Source organism: Toxorhynchites rutilus, chromosome 1, assembly GCF_029784135.1.
Source record: "Toxorhynchites rutilus septentrionalis strain SRP chromosome 1, ASM2978413v1, whole genome shotgun sequence".
Classification (NCBI taxonomy): domain Eukaryota; kingdom Metazoa; phylum Arthropoda; class Insecta; order Diptera; family Culicidae; genus Toxorhynchites; species Toxorhynchites rutilus.
Window position 1 is genome coordinate 193,456,003 of NC_073744.1, and position 16,286 is coordinate 193,472,288.

General features: G+C 39.3%; 1 protein-coding gene across 1 annotated transcript in view; it reads left to right on the plus strand.

The window, feature by feature from the left end:
• The window catches only part of LOC129779273 (bumetanide-sensitive sodium-(potassium)-chloride cotransporter-like), a 359,165-nt gene that overhangs the window by 35,491 nt on the left and 307,388 nt on the right, over positions 1-16,286 (plus strand). The window lies entirely within an intron of this gene.

Genomic DNA, 16,286 nt, shown 5'->3' on the forward strand with positions numbered 1-16,286 from the left:
TTTTTGACGTAGGACTACGTCTAACCGGAAGATATAGGGGGTGAAATGGAAATCTAGGCACTGAACAAGTAGGAAAAAATGCAAGATTTGGAACGCTTATAACTCGAGCATTTCTCAATAGATCGCAAAGGTTTTTGCATCAATTGATAGGAAATATATCTACGCATCTATCATAATGAATAACATTTCATTTTTCTTGAGATAAATAATTGAATGATTGTGAAATATCAAGCATTGTCAAAATGCACTATGTGCCCATTTTTGATTGGTCCATTTTGTGCTCCTCAAATCGTACCGACCAAAGCGGGCAACTAGAGCAGCAGCGAAATAGAATGAAGCACGATTGGAAAGGAAAAAGAAAAAAATGAACGAAACATTGGTCGCAGTCTCACACATGCGTAATTCTCGAGCCAGCCAGTCAGCATAAAAATCCCCGCTCCGCTGCCGTAACGATCACATTCTTTGTGTGGACACCGACTGGACAACATCGTTGCTGGACGAGCTGGACGGCGAGGGATCGAGTGCCTTTCTCAAGGCAAGAGAGCGGAGGTGGTAGCGCTGGAGTAGAGTAGTAGAGTAGAGTAGAGTTAGCCCTTTCTCAAGGCTAGAGACGAATGAACTGCAAAAGTTTAAAGTCTCTATAATACAAGACCTTCCTTCCTTCCGTAACGATCATTCTCATCGAAACCGTAGACCACATCGTTTCGCATCACATCAGATCAACAAACCAACACAAGCAGCCATGTCTGGACATGGTAAAGGAGGAAAAGTGAAGGGAAAGGCAAAATCCCGCTCGAACCGTGTTGATCCCCGCAAGGGTAGCTAGGCCGAGCGCGTTAGTACCAGTGCACCAGTCCACTTAGCCGGCGTTATATAGTTTCGGCCACCGAAGTGATCGAGTTAGCTGGCAAAGCTGCTCGCGACGATAAGAAAACCCGCATTCGGAACAGAACACATTCGGTTCGGTGGACATCAGACAACAGACAGTTGCAGCGAGTGGCGAGTGGCAAACGCAATCGCAAAACGGCATCAGGTAGCAGAAGAAAAAAGTTTGTTCTTTATACAATCTGCTTTGGTGGCAAATCCAGAACAAGGCGGCATCGAGGGCGTTCGAAATGTTTTTTTTTTCAAAATCACGAGTACTAAGTTTTCTAAATTGGAACCATTCCATAAAACAAGGCGCTTTTCAGGGCCATTAAACCTTCCAAAAAAGAGTTTAGGAAATACAGTTCAATGCTTTCTAAAACAATATCCAAAATAATAATAAAACACAAATTGATTTTTTCATAATTTGTTTGCCAGGATATGATGAGTATGTGAATTTGGCAGTTGTTCTGAGCTTATTGATTTTCACCAATTTTTAAATTGCTTCTAGATTGAAAGTACAGTAATTTACACTTATCTCGACATTTAGCTAATTGAACGGACCTGTAATGCGACATATTTAGTTGGACATTTTTTTAAACATAGAGTTCGGGGTCCAAATTATGACCCCACATTGAAAGTCGACACTGTACCACTGTCATCGCAAATGTTTAATTACAGGTTAAAATTACCTCCAATCTGATACTGAGTGGTAATGCGACGTGCCATTGAATGTAATTTACTGTAAAATATGTCACAAGCTGGATGGGAAGAAATTTTCCAACTGTGAAAGCTGTGGCGAGTGGCAAATGCAATCGCTAAACAGAAAGGTTTAGCCGAACAAGATGGGGATATCGAGTGATAACAAAACAATAAACTCTTTAGATTGAAGATAATTTTGTTATCCTGAAAAGGACCCTTTTTAGCCTGCATGTGAATCCAACGAGCGAACAAATCGTAATGAATGTATTTTTTTGCCATCGCTCCCTTTTAACGCTCATTCGTTCGTCTCGTTGGACTCGCCCCTCTGGCTGAGTCTGCCGATTTGTCTGTATCCTGTGAGTGTGTACCGCTAGAGTATAAAACACGCGGACCCCAAAAAAATATCTTATTTTCTTTCAAACCGTAAACCCGTGTGGTTGTACGGCATCGGCATCGTGGACGTAACAAAGGAGGACAAGTTAAGGGAAAGGCAAAGTTTCACTCGAACCGTGCAGGTCTCCAGTTCTCTGTTGGTCGCATTCACTGATTGCTCCGCAAGGGTAACTAGGCCGAACGGATTGGTGCCGGAGCACCAGTATACCTAACAGCGATTATAGAGTTTCGGCCGTCGGAGTGCTCGAGTTGGCTTGCAAAGCTGCTCATGACAATCAGAAAACCCGCATCAAGAACAGAGCAGCTTCGGTTCGGCGCTCATCAAGGCATCAAGGCTCATAGTTTCAGTGAGTGGCAAAGTGTTTCTCCGGCACGTCGCATTAAATGTAATTTACTGAACAATATGTCACAAGCTGGATGGGAAGAAATTTTCCAACTGTGAAAGCTGTGGCGAGTGGCAAACGCAATTGCTAAACAGGAAGGTTTAACCGAACAAGATGGGAATATCGAGTGATAACAAAAACACAACACCAAAGGTTCTTTTCAGAACCATCAACATATTTATAAAGAGTAAACAGTGAACTAATCCATTTTTCAGGTAGATAGGTAGGTATTCACGTAGGAGAAGAAAATAAAACAATATATTTAAAATATATATTTAACAAAAGCTGTCCCCTTTGTATAGTCCTACGTCACTCCGGTTATGTCCCCGACATTACCCACCCGTCTTTTTTGTTCAAACAACAGTATCTCTGTATTGAGAAATCCCACAGGAACGTTATAGGAATCAAATAAACGCTGGTTGATATGGTTAATATGATTTACTATTGAATTAGTTGGCAAAAATTGTGTTAGTCCACAAAATCTGTGAATAAACAGGAAGAAATTATTTTTTCATTTTTTCCGATATATTTGTCCGCTATATTTTAACACACCAAGATAAAATTTGTTCGTAGAATATTCCAAAATATTTTAGTTAAGGCTTTAAAATAGTGCACATCCCATCTTTATGCGTTAATTTTATGCACAAAACCATTGTATTTTATTTTTGATTAAAAAAAATCGGCAATTAAAGTCTGCTTCATTTAATATTGGAACAAATTCTTTTGCTCATTGTGGCGCTCCTAGTGGACGGATTTGGAAACGGCATCTAAGCTAGCTAAACAGCTTAAAATGCCCAGAAATACCGTATGGCGTGTTATCAAGCAGTACAAGGAAACATTGACGACGGCTCGGAAGCCGCATTCGAAGCGTCGGAGTGGAACTGTCGACCGGAAACTGCGTGGGAAAGTCATCAAGGCCGTCAAGAGGAATCCCAATCTTTCAGACCGCGATTTGGCCAATAAGTTCGAATTCGTCTCCGGGAAGGAATAAGGTCATTCCGAGCCAGCAAACAGCCAAATCGGGCGCTGAAGCAGAACAATGTGGCCAGAATCCGTGCTCGAAAGCTGTACGACCAAGTGCTGACCAAGTTCGACGGATGTATTCTGATGGACGATGAGACCTACGTGAAGGCGGACTTTGGGCAAATCCCAGGTCAAAAATTTTATTTGGCGACGGCTCGGGGGGATGTACCTGCAAAATTTAAGTTCGTGTTTGCGGATAAATTCGCCCGCAAGTACATGATTTGGCAGGGGATATGCAGTTGTGGACAGAAAACCAAAGTCTTTCTCACTGACAAGACAATGACATCAGAAGTCTACAAAAAAAAGTGCCTACAGAAACGGATTCTGCCGTTTATTCGTGCCCACGACCGTCCAGTAATGTTTTGGCCGGACCTCGCAAGCTGCCATTACAGCAAAACGGTTATGGAATGGTACGCAACGAACGGGGTCAGCGTAATACCGAAGGACCTCAACCCCCCAAACTGCCCCCAGTTCCGGCCGATAGAGAAATACTGGCAATCACGAAGCGGAGGCTTAAGGCAAAGGGAAAACTTGTTAGGAACATGACTCAACTGAAGAACTGGTGGAATCAAATCGCCAAAACGGTGGACGAAAAGGGTGTGCGCCGCCTAATGTGCCGTATTACGGGAAAAGTACGAGAATTTCTTCGAAACAGCAATGAATATTTTTTTAAATTTTTTTTAATGAAAGAGTAAAGAAAATGCTACATTTGTATGAAAAACAAATTATGAATTCGTTAATAAATGACTGAACTACACGCAATTGTTTGTGTTCCATTATTAAATGAAGCAGACTTTACCTTCAGGGTAACCCAATAGAATAAGACGAAATTTGACAATCAACGCAGCGGAGTTTTCACAGATACGAGGGTCACTATTTATATTTCGGGAATAGGAACAAAAACAAATAGTTAAGCTGCGAATATATTTTTATTGTTTTTCAAAGTACTCGGCACGATGATCGATACACTTTTGCATGCGCTTAAACCAATTTTCAAAGCATTTATTCCAATCGACACGAGCCTTTTTTTGAGCGATTGTCAAATTATGTGGGATCCAACGTGAACATAATTTTCGCACAACTAAGTGTTCATGTAAAATCGCATATATGCTGGTGGAACTAATGCTTAGGGATGCCTCAATCTCACAATAGGTTACATGACGATCTTGCTTAATCATTTCGTGCACAGCATCGATGTTTTCTGGCACTACAGTCGATTTTGGACGACCTTCACGAAACTCGTCGGACAGCGAACTACGACCACGATTGAATTCACTATACCAGCGATACACAGTGGTTTTTGATGGAGCTTCATCGCCAAAAGTCAAATTAAGTTGATTGACGCACTCTTGTTGTGATAATCCACGTCGAAAGTCGTAAAAAATCATCGCACGAAAATGTTCACGATTCAGTTCCATTTTTTTGCCGATACCAAACTTTCAACTGAATATAAAATAAACAAATAGCGTCCGTATGACAAAATGTTCTGAGTACGTATATCGTCAAAAATGTCAAACTTTACGATGGAACCGTCAGATGAACTCACATGACATCAGTGCTGCCAATTCCCGAAATATAAATAGTGACCCTCGTATTATAAGTTATATATAAGTCAAGTGCAGACCGTGATTCCATGAAGGTACATGGAGCATGAACCAAACCTCAAAATTGGCCGTTGAAGTTTTTTTTTCTCACTCACTAAAAAGGCATACAAACATACACATATGCAAACAATCGGAAAATCAAAACCAACTCATTCTCTTGGCTTTCAGAAAGGCAGCTTGGAAATTAAGTTATTTCCAAGAACCCATTTATGCATTGCGATTAGCTGATCTGACAATTAAACGGGTATCAAGAAGCAACAAACTTGAATTCCCAATCTAATTCATTTCAAATACATCCGTACAGGGTTGCCAACAATATTTTTCAAAAAACTGAAAGATTGTTCTTAAAAAAACTGGATCCTGTAAAACCGTTTTATTTTAATAAGATTGGCTATGATTTACCTAAAATGATTTTTTTCCATTCCAATGATTGAGGCATAAGGTGGAAACAGAATGCCGCGTTGTGCGTTGCTTCTCATCAGCAGTCATCGCTTGCGTTTTGTACTAAAACATTCGCCCGACGCAGTCTGTTGATTTGCAGTCACAATCTAGCATTCGCGTCACCACTTTTCATGTAAACAAAAACAAAATAAAGTTCGTATGAAAATCTTATTCTTGTTGTGTCCAAGGATCAATTGAATGTGTTTTAAAACAACACATTGACATATCCGCGCTGGCGGCATTGAGCTTCGTTTACTAGTTTAGGGCAGAGCTGCAATTTGTCATTGTCACTGCATATATTTGGGCTACTATGACGACCATTGCAACATTACCACCAAACGACGTGCAACAAAATATAAACCGACAAAACAAATTCCTCACTCTTCGATACTAAATAGTTTGTCAGAGTGTGTTGACGACCAAAGCATGTTGCAAGTCAGTGCCACATGATCGTCAAGACGGGAAATATAATACTATGTCACTTGATGTAATGGAAGTTTACATGTTTACCAGGGTGCATTTGTTTACGTTGGGCTACCTGAATACCATTCTTATACGTTATGGCGTGTTCGACATAGTATTTACTTCAGTAAATATCAGGAACAATAACCGGAACGAAAATCGAACATTTGCTCGATGAGAATAAAATGCAGTCTCTGACAATCATCAATTCGATGCTGACAATTTTACCGCCTACTTGGTCGGTCAAAACATATTGACGAAGCTCAGTAACAGGCAAGTTGTTGCATCGTACTCCGTCAGTCACCATTTGACCAACATTTTTGTCAGTAGGATGTGACTAACGAGGCTCGTCAGTTGTCAGTGACATTGATGAAAAAATGCAGCTCTGGTTTAGGGGAGAGTGAAAGAATAGCTGATTTTCAGTTGGAATGAACACGTTTTCAAAATTAAAATTATGAATGAAAATTAGCTTTTCTATATCAAACTAGTATTCTATTTATGTGAAAAACATTTTTGTTTGCAGGTGGTGAAAAAGTCTCATACGAAAAAGACGGGTGGGTAATGTCGGGGACATGACCGGAGTGACGTAGGACTATACAAGCTTTTGTTAAATATATATTTTAAATATATTGTTTCATTTTCATCTCCTACGTGAATATCTACCTATCTACCTGAAAAATGGATTAGTTCACTGTTTACTCTTTATAAATATGTTGATGGTTCTGAAAAGAACCTTTGGTGTTGTGTTTTTGTTATCACTCGATATTCCCATCTTGTTCGGTTAAACCTTCCTGTTTAGCTATTGCGTTTGCCACTCGCCACAGCTTTCACAGTTGGAAAATTTCTTCCCATCCAGCTTGTGACATATTGTTCAGTAAATTACATTTAATGCGACGTGCCGGAGAAACACTTTGCCACTCACTGAAACTATGAGCCTTGATGCCTTGATGAGCGCCGAACCGAAGCTGCTCTGTTCTTGATGCGGGTTTTCTGATTGTCATGAGCAGCTTTGCAAGCCAACTCGAGCACTCCGACGGCCGAAACTCTATAATCGCTGTTAGGTATACTGGTGCTCCGGCACCAATCCGTTCGGCCTAGTTACCCTTGCGGAGCAATCAGTGAATGCGACCAACAGAGAACTGGAGACCTGCACGGTTCGAGTGAAACTTTGCCTTTCCCTTAACTTGTCCTCCTTTGTTACGTCCACGATGCCGATGCCGTACAACCACACGGGTTTACGGTTTGAAAGAAAATAAGATATTTTTTTGGGGTCCGCGTGTTTTATACTCTAGCGGTACACACTCACAGGATAGAGACAAATCGGCAGACTCAGCCAGAGGGGCGAGTCCAACGAGACGAACGAATGAGCGTTAAAAGGGAGCGATGGCAAAAAAATACATTCATTACGATTCGTTCGCTTGTTGGATTCACATGCAGGCTAAAAAGGGTCCTTTTCAGGATCACAAAATTATCTTCAATGTAAAGAGTTTATTGTTTTGTTATCACTCGATATTCCCATCTTGTTCGGCTAAACCTTCCTGTTTAGCGATTTGTTGCCACTCGCCACAGCTTTCACAGTTGGAAAATTTCTTCCCATCCAGCTTTGTGACATATTTTACAGTAAATTACATTCAATGGCACGTCGCATTACCACCACTCAGTATCGGATTGGAGGTAATTTTAACCTGTAATTGAACATTTGCGATGACAGTGGTACAGTGTCGACTTTCAATGTGGGGTCATAATTTGGATCTCTATGTTTACAAAAATGTCCAACTAAATAAGTCGCATTACATGTCCGTCCAATTAGCTAAATGTCGAACTAATTGTAAATTACTGTACTTTCAATCTGGAAACAATTTAAGAATTGGTGAAAATTGAATAATCAGGAAAGTCGCTGAGCTTATTGATAGTTAATAAGCTCAGAACAACTGCCAAATTCACATACTCATCAGATCCTGGCAAACAAATTATGAAAAAATCAATTTATGTTTTATTATTATTTTGGATAATGTTTTAGAAAGCATTGAACTGTATTTCCTAAACTCTTTTTTGGAATGTTTAATGGCCCTGAAAAGCGCATTGTTTCATTGAATGGTTCCAATTTAGAAAACTTAGTACTCGTGGTTCTGAAAAAAACCATTTCGAACGCCCTCGATGCCGCCTTGTTCTGGATATGCCACCAAAGCAGTTTGTATAAAGAACAAACTTTTTTCTTCTGCTACCTGATGCCGTTTTGCGATTGCGTTTGCCACTCGCCACTCGCTGCAACTGCCTGTTGTCTTGATGTCCACCGAACCGAATGTGTTCTGTTCCGAATGCGGGTTTTCTTATCGTCGCGAGCAGCTTTGCCAGCTAACTCGATCACTTCGGCGGCCGAAACTATATAATGCCGGCTAGGTGGACTGGTGCACTGGTACTAACGCGCTCGGCCTAGCTACCCTTGCGGGGAACTCCAGATCAACTTTTCCTCCTTTACCATGTCCAGACATGGCTGCTTGGGTTGGTTTGTTGATGTGTTGTGATGCGAACCGCTGTGGTGTACGGTTTGAATGAGAATGATCGTTACGGCAGCGGAGCGGGGATTTTTAAGCTGACTGGCTGGCTCGAGAATTACGGATGTGTGAGATTGCGACCAATGTTTCGTTCATTTTTTTCTTTTTCCTTTCCAATCGTGCTTCATTCTATTTCGCTGCTGCTCTGGTTGCCCGTTTTGGTCGGTACGATTTGAGGAGCACAAAATGGACCAATCAAAAATGGGCACATAGTGCATTTTGACAATGCTTGATATTTCACAATTATTCAATTATTTATCTCAAGAAAAATGAAATGTTATTCGTTATGATAGATGCGTAGATATATTTCCTGTCAATTGATGCAAAAACCTTTGCGATCTATTGAGAAATGCTCGAATTATAAGCGTTCCAAATCTTGCATTTTTTCCTACTTGTTCAGTGCCTAGATTTCCATTTCACCCCCTATATCTTCCGGTTAGACGTAGTCCTACGTCAAAATTGTTTATGAAGACAACTCTATATTATGATGAAAAAATTCAGCAACAATGTTGGGATTGTTTAGCCATATGGTTGAATGAAAGTCAGAAACACGTGTTTGAAGTAATCAAATAACATGATGTGAAAATTTTCATTAAAATTTTAGAATTTAAAAACCGGCTTCGTGTCTTCTAACCTGATAGAGATTACACTAATGAGTTTGGGACCCAAATTATGGCCCTAATTTGAAATTGTCACCAGACGTCGACACCATGCCACTGTCATCGCGAATTCTGCGCATGCAGTTTAGTACAAATGTTAGCGTTTAGTACAACGATGCTAATGACGCAACGCATTATTGTGTTCGACTAAATGGAAACACACATATTTAAAATGAAGAGTCAAAGCACAATTGTCGCAACGCGACGCATGGCGCGGCATTCTGGTCCCACCTATAGAATTTCCTTTGATGTTTCGTACAAAAATCATATCATTCGAGCAGAGCAAAATGGCATATCCCACAACTTGAACAATGCTGTGAAACCATATTTGAGGATCTTTTCCATACGGTTTTATTTGAGTAAAACTTGAAAAATCTCGTATTTATTGCTTCATATCCATAAAATCGGTGATAGATGATCGTCGCAAAACTGTGCCGATAATGTGAATCATTTTGGTACATAGGGACAATTTTCTGGTTATAGATCACTGCATCTTCCATCTTCCGTCATTCAACGCAATTTACCAAACCTTACCTTTGGTTACGAGTTAAAATGCAAGAAAACTCCACACACAATATTATTCCAATACACAAATAAGCACATTCAATGCTAAAACAACACTGCTCAAATATTACTTTGGTATTTAAATTATCAAATTTTGGTATTGAGATTTTCTATTTCCCTAATTTTTTTGTATTATTCATTGGTATTTTATTTTTATATCAGGCTTTTCTAAACCAAATTTTGATGATCAAGATGAAAATGAGATATCCTTAATTATTTCCTCCTGTTCGAGAAATTATTTTGAAAACATATGCATAGTATGCATACTTGTAAAACAAACACTACGGTGCATGCATTCTATGCAAAGTATGCATTAGCTCTTCAGAAGAGTTTAGATCATACGTAAAATTAATGCTATTTAGAACTAAAAATTCTTCGAGTGACCATGAGAAACTAAAATCCTATTAATGCAAATGGAAGCATGGTTATTTGGGTTGTATGTTAATATCAATTGAATTCAATGGGGTACATTTACTCTATGACATTCTGAACATGAGAATGATTTTTAGGATCTATAACATCTGAGGTTTATACAAAATCGAAGTCAGCACGCGGGGTCTATGAGTTTTTTTTTTTTATCTGTATTATAGTGACTTTCAACTCATTTGGCTGGTTCGTCACTTTTACTTCCATTTTTGGAAGAATGTCGGGGGTGAGAATTGAACTCATGACCTTTAGCGTGAGAGGCATGGATGTTACCACTACGCCAGATCGCCTCCACGATGGGTCTATGAGTTATTTTGGGTAAGTTTTTTTTTAACATTGTGCCAGTCTTGAATGAAATGGTAGATCAATGGGTCTGAACTTCAGAAAGGTTTGGTGGACCTAGAACATCTTATATATTTTTTATAAATTCAAAGACACTGTAGCACGTTGCTGCTTGGGTAGACTGTCAAATAAGATAAAAATCGAGGGATATCCTGTTTTTGAAGTAATTTAATAAGTTTCCAGCACTCGGGAAAGTTCTTCGCTTTCGGTATTTTCAACAAAACACCGACAGATTGAACGAAATAGGATGAACCAAATTACAGCCTCACCTGTCGCAGAAATCCACGAGGTAGATGAAACACGGCTAAAAAAACATATTTTCAACACACGCACTGCACGCTAACCGTATTGAAATCGGAAGTGTAAACAGGGGATAGATAACATTAAGTTGAGTGTGGAAAAAAATTAAAGATCGATCCAAAGTAAATACACCTTGGATCGATAAAACTATAATTAAAAATAAAATTGGTCAAGCGACGGGAAGGTAAAGAGAGGGATAATATTTATCATTGTAATTTTTTTTTTACATAAAACGGGTAAAACTGAAGCACACATATAAAAAACTGGATAAAACTGGACAATATTTTAAAAAACTGGAAGATTTTAGGGTTCGTCTGGGAGACTGGATCGAGAAAAAAAAACTGGAAGAATCCAGTTTAAACTGGAACATTGGCAACGCTGCATCCGTATGTGACTCGGACACTAACTTACACTTGGTGCTAGCTGTTGATTGCTCGGTAGCTGCAGCGGAACTAGAATGAAAATCGCAAATTTGAAAAAAAAATAGATGAAAAACGCTAAGTAAGACCGTATTCGTTTTTGAAAAAATTGTAATGGGTTGTATCTAGCACACGACCGCAGTTTTCGACGTAGAACTACGGAATTATTTTATTCAATCCACTTGTTTATCACTTCCGATATTATTTTAGAATGCATCGAAATTTTTATAATATTTTTCTAGCTATTTAATTTGTTTTTATACTTTGGTACTCGACTCGACTTGAAAGAAATTCCGCTTGAGATGTGATCGAACCCCATTACATCCAACAGTGAGGTTACCCTACTGGAATTTGAAGCATACTTTCATGAATTATACGTTTATCTAAATAAATGCAGTGTATATCTATATTCCAAAATTCTGGATACTCTTCCATATTCGCACTGGCCCAAAAAATTCTCGTATGCTGCTTTTCTTTGTCGTAGTACACCTCGATACAGAGGGCTTCCTCTCCTTGTATCGAGCTGTGTGTGTATGTGTGTGAAATCAGCATTAGGCATGAATGATATCCGCTCGTTGTGTTATGCTAGCTCACTCGCATCTGTGTTTTCGTTCTAGTCTATTTTTGGTTTCCGCCTCTAGCCCCGAGAAGGGCCCTTGTGGAAACAAACTCTATTCCATACTCCTCCTTCACCCGACAAGAAAACAATTCTCTCCCGCTCGACGCTCTGCGGCAACCATGTTGCTTCGATGACCACCAAACTAGAAGTGGTGTGGCTTCAAATCGCGGATGGCTTATTTAAAACAAATATGTTGAAAACGGGCAAAAACTAGTGTATCAGTTGCTCGTTGTTGACAGCTCTGTTCGGGAATGCACACAAATCGGCAGAACAAATGTATGGGAATACGAGAATGTTTCCAGTTTTCATTAATTTAAACGGTTTAGGCATTAGTGCATTGTGCTGTATAGTATATCAAACGAATCTTAGAGAATTTCCGATTCCATTGGTGTGCAAAGTATCAGAATTTGTTCGCTGTGGAAATAGTTATTAACGTTAACTTTATTTCACAAAAACGTGACCTGTTTTCTGATTTGGCACCCTTCCTGAAAGACGTAGTTCTACGTCAAAAAAATCATACGCACTATCATCAAACTTGAACATGAACTCACAACTGGTCGTAATTTTTGACGTAGGACTACGTCTTTCATTTCTATAATGGGGTGTAAGTTCAAAGTTTCGAACAAGGAAAGCGTTACGCCAGAGAACGAGATTTTGAGCGGTAATAGCTCCTAAACAACTGAACGAAATGGTATGATAAACACTTCATTCGAAAGATAAAATGTCTACGCGTTATATGCTTGTTACTTTTTGATCCAAAAACTCGTTTCAATAGCCCTAAAATTGCTTTCAAAACAGGCTTTTGAACTCACACCAGTCGGTATATAAGCGAGTGCTTCTCGGAAATTCACTCAGCTATGATTGCGCAACGATTAAGGTACGATCGCAGGAATGGATGGATGTTTCCCTAAAAACCATGGAGCCAGGGGAAATTGGCATAGCAAATTAGATTCAAGCAGCGGGTACTTTTGTATTGCCTAGTGATCCCCGATTTTTGAAATTGATCGTTCATCAGCTAATCGAATACTTTTCAGCAGTTTGTTATTCGTTACGATTAATCGCCCCAAATAATCGATTAATCTGTTAATCGTCACACTGAGAGAAACAATCAGTTAGACTAATATTTCTCATTTGTTAGAATGCCACCTGGAATAAAAAAAATGGGTGGGTTATATCTATGATTTAACCGCAAGGTTGACGTGGGACTACCTCAGCTTAGCAATCATTTGTTTGTATTGATTGACTTTTTGATTGAACAATTTCAGAATTTAATATATTCGGCTTTGAGTAAAAAGATTGAATAAATGCCATATAAGGTCAATTCATGCATTGTGATAGATTATGTTCTTCGTTATAAGTAAATTTAATGACATTTCTTTTACGTTACGACAAAATATGTGAACGGAAGAATTATCAAACGATTATTTTATTTTACATTTCCCTCTGAAGGTTGCATCTCTCAAGTGTACGTACTTCTTGAACCGCGAATTCGCTTGATTTGATGAATTTCAGGCACTCAGTTTCGATGTTGATATGTACGTCGAACGCATATTGTTTAATCATCGTTTGAAAACGGAGATGGAAAATCAAAAACAGAATCCGAGAGTATTGGGTACATCCCATTCTCAGTGATTCGCACGGCATGTATGTCGGATTCCAAAATTGAGAGCGAATTGAACTATCCATCAATAAACAATCGTCGTATGCCCGCAGGTCAAAACTAGCCAGTACTGATTAAACAGACGGCCGATAGTTTGCCGACAAAACAGTTTGAATGCGGTTTGCCGATACTGAATCGGTGAAGTGTGCGCATATGCATGTCGCTTTGTACTGATTAAGTCGGCCAATCAAACTATCGGCCAACAAAAGCCTGCAGTCTGCGGGGGCTTTTAGGGAAACACATTTCAATCGGAACAAAAAATTGTAAGGGGTTGTATCTACGACACGACCGCATTTTCTACGTAGAACCACGGAATTGTATTATTCAATCCGCTAGTTTTGACGTGGGACTACGAGTGTGTAGTGAATGTAGATGAAATTGCATTGCCGTTTTGCAATATATTCCATTCTTGCATCGATCTGTGTGTGTTTATCACACACAATCAACATTAGGCATGGGTGATGTTCGCTCGTTGTGTTTCACTTACTTACTCCTCGCTAGCAACTGTGATTTCATTCCATTCCATCAGTAGAAAGAAACTCTTCTCCATACTCCTCCTTCCCTTGTCTTTCACGACAGGAAAAGAGAATTCATTCTCGCTCGATGTTCGCCAGCAACGATGTTACTCCGATGACCATCAAACGAGAAGTGGTGTGGGTTCAAATCGTGGATGGCTTATTTATACCAACTAAGTCGGGAACGGGTAGAAACGAATGTATTAGTTGCTCGTTATTGACGGTACGGTTGCGAGAAGTACACAAATCGGTAGAACAAATGTATGGGAAAATGGGAATGCTTCCAGTTTTCATTAATTTTAAACGTTTAGAGATTAGGGAACTGTAACGTATAGCATATCAAACAAATCTTAGAGGATTTCCAATTCTATTGATATGCAAATCATCAGAATCCGTTCGCTATGAAAATAGTTATTAACGTTAACTTTATTTCATAAAAACGTGACCTGTTTTCTGATTTGGTACCCTTCCTGAAAGACGTAGTTCTACGTCAAAAAAAACCCCGACATGCATGAATTTTCAATGCTAATTTCCCCACGCTCCATGAATTTGGAGTCTGTGTTAAGCAAATATATTCCAGCCAGAACAAAAATACTCCTGCCTTGCATGAATTTGTAATGCCAGTTTCCCCACGCTCCATTGGTTTCAAGTCTACGTTAAGGAAACACATTAGAGTCGCAACAAAAATGCCCACGACTTACATGTATTCGCAATGCCAATTTCCCCACGCTCCATGGATTTAAAGTCCGCGTTAGGGAAACACATTTCAGTCGGAACAAAAATACCCCCGACTTTCATGTATTGGCAATGCCGATTTTTCCAACGGTGCTTGGTTTTGAAGTCTGTGTTAGGGAACACATTTCGATGAGAACAAAAGTCCCCATACTTTTATGTATTTGCCATGCCGATTTCCCCAATACTGCTTGATGTTGATGGCTGTGTTGGGGAAACCGTCAACCGGGGCAATCAAAGCGAGGTAGTTAGGGCGTTTATATAACGCTTAACGTTTTACAGTAATTCAATTGATTATCTAATGAAAAATAACATTTTATTAATTGCGATAGATGCGTAGAAATATTCCCTATCAGTTGATGCAAACAACTTTCCGATCCAGTAAGAAATGTTCGAGTTATAAGCATTCGGAATCTTTCATTTTTTCCTGCATGTTCTGTGTTTAGGTTTTCATTTTACCCCCCATATACTCCGGTTAGACGTAGTCCCACGTCAAAAAGTGTTCATTTTGCCTAAAAATCAATTATCATCTTTTACGCTCTTCTAAACTTGTAAACGAAGCCCAATTTGTATTGACAGCATTGAACTTCGTTAACGAGTTTAGGGAAGCGTCAAACATAATGATTGATTTTCAAGATGAAACTGCAGCGGCCGTAGGTTTTTTGTCTCTGGATTTGGATCGATTAATCGACGTAAATTATTCGTTCGCTTCGATTATTGGTTGCGCAGTATTCGTTCGATTAATAATCGATTTCTTTATGAAATATTCGATCAATCAATTAATCGAACGATTATCGGGGATCACTATACTCGCCTGCATTTTTGCAAGCCGGAATGTGTTTTCCCAATACAGATTCCGAAACCAAGAAGTTGGGAAAATCGGCATTGCAGATACATTCAAGTCGGCAATACTTTTGTACTCCCATAATAACGTTTTGCTAACACGGATTATTCAAGACTGCATTGGAGGATATCTCTTCATGTCGCCAGCTCACTGAACTTCTACGCATAGATGCAAAATTTTAGCCCAATCGGACTTCATTTAGTGTCGCAGACTTCAAAATTTAAGTTTTTCGAAAACCGAAAAATCACCCAAGTACATGAAATCGGGGTTTTCGAAAAAAAAATCTCTGCAAATGTTCTAAAATTGCATGAAACGTCGAGATTTACGTTGTTATCTAGAGAGAGAACTTTGACGAACCTTGACGGCTGGGCGATACTAGTAAATGAAATTCGATTTCACTGAAATTTTGCATAGGTCAGTTTTCCGTTGGAATAAACATTTTTGAGAATGCCCCGTTTGAAAATGCGAAGGTCTCTTTTTCCCATATATCCATTGACACTCTAATCCACGTAGGGGAAGTAGGAGAAATTATCTGAAGTCGTGTTTTTTCTATTCATGGACTGCCCCTAAGTGAATAGTTTATATAAACACAGCGAGGTCATGTTATGGTATTCCGGCGTCGGATATGTTTGATTCATATTATTTTTGAAATCTAAAATTCTGGAGTCTAGCGTTTTCATTGCACAGCAAGAGAACACAGTTCACAGTTTATTAAAGAATAGCAGTTTTACAGAAGTAATTTGCGCTCATCAGTGAAATTGATTTTCTCCTTTTGAACC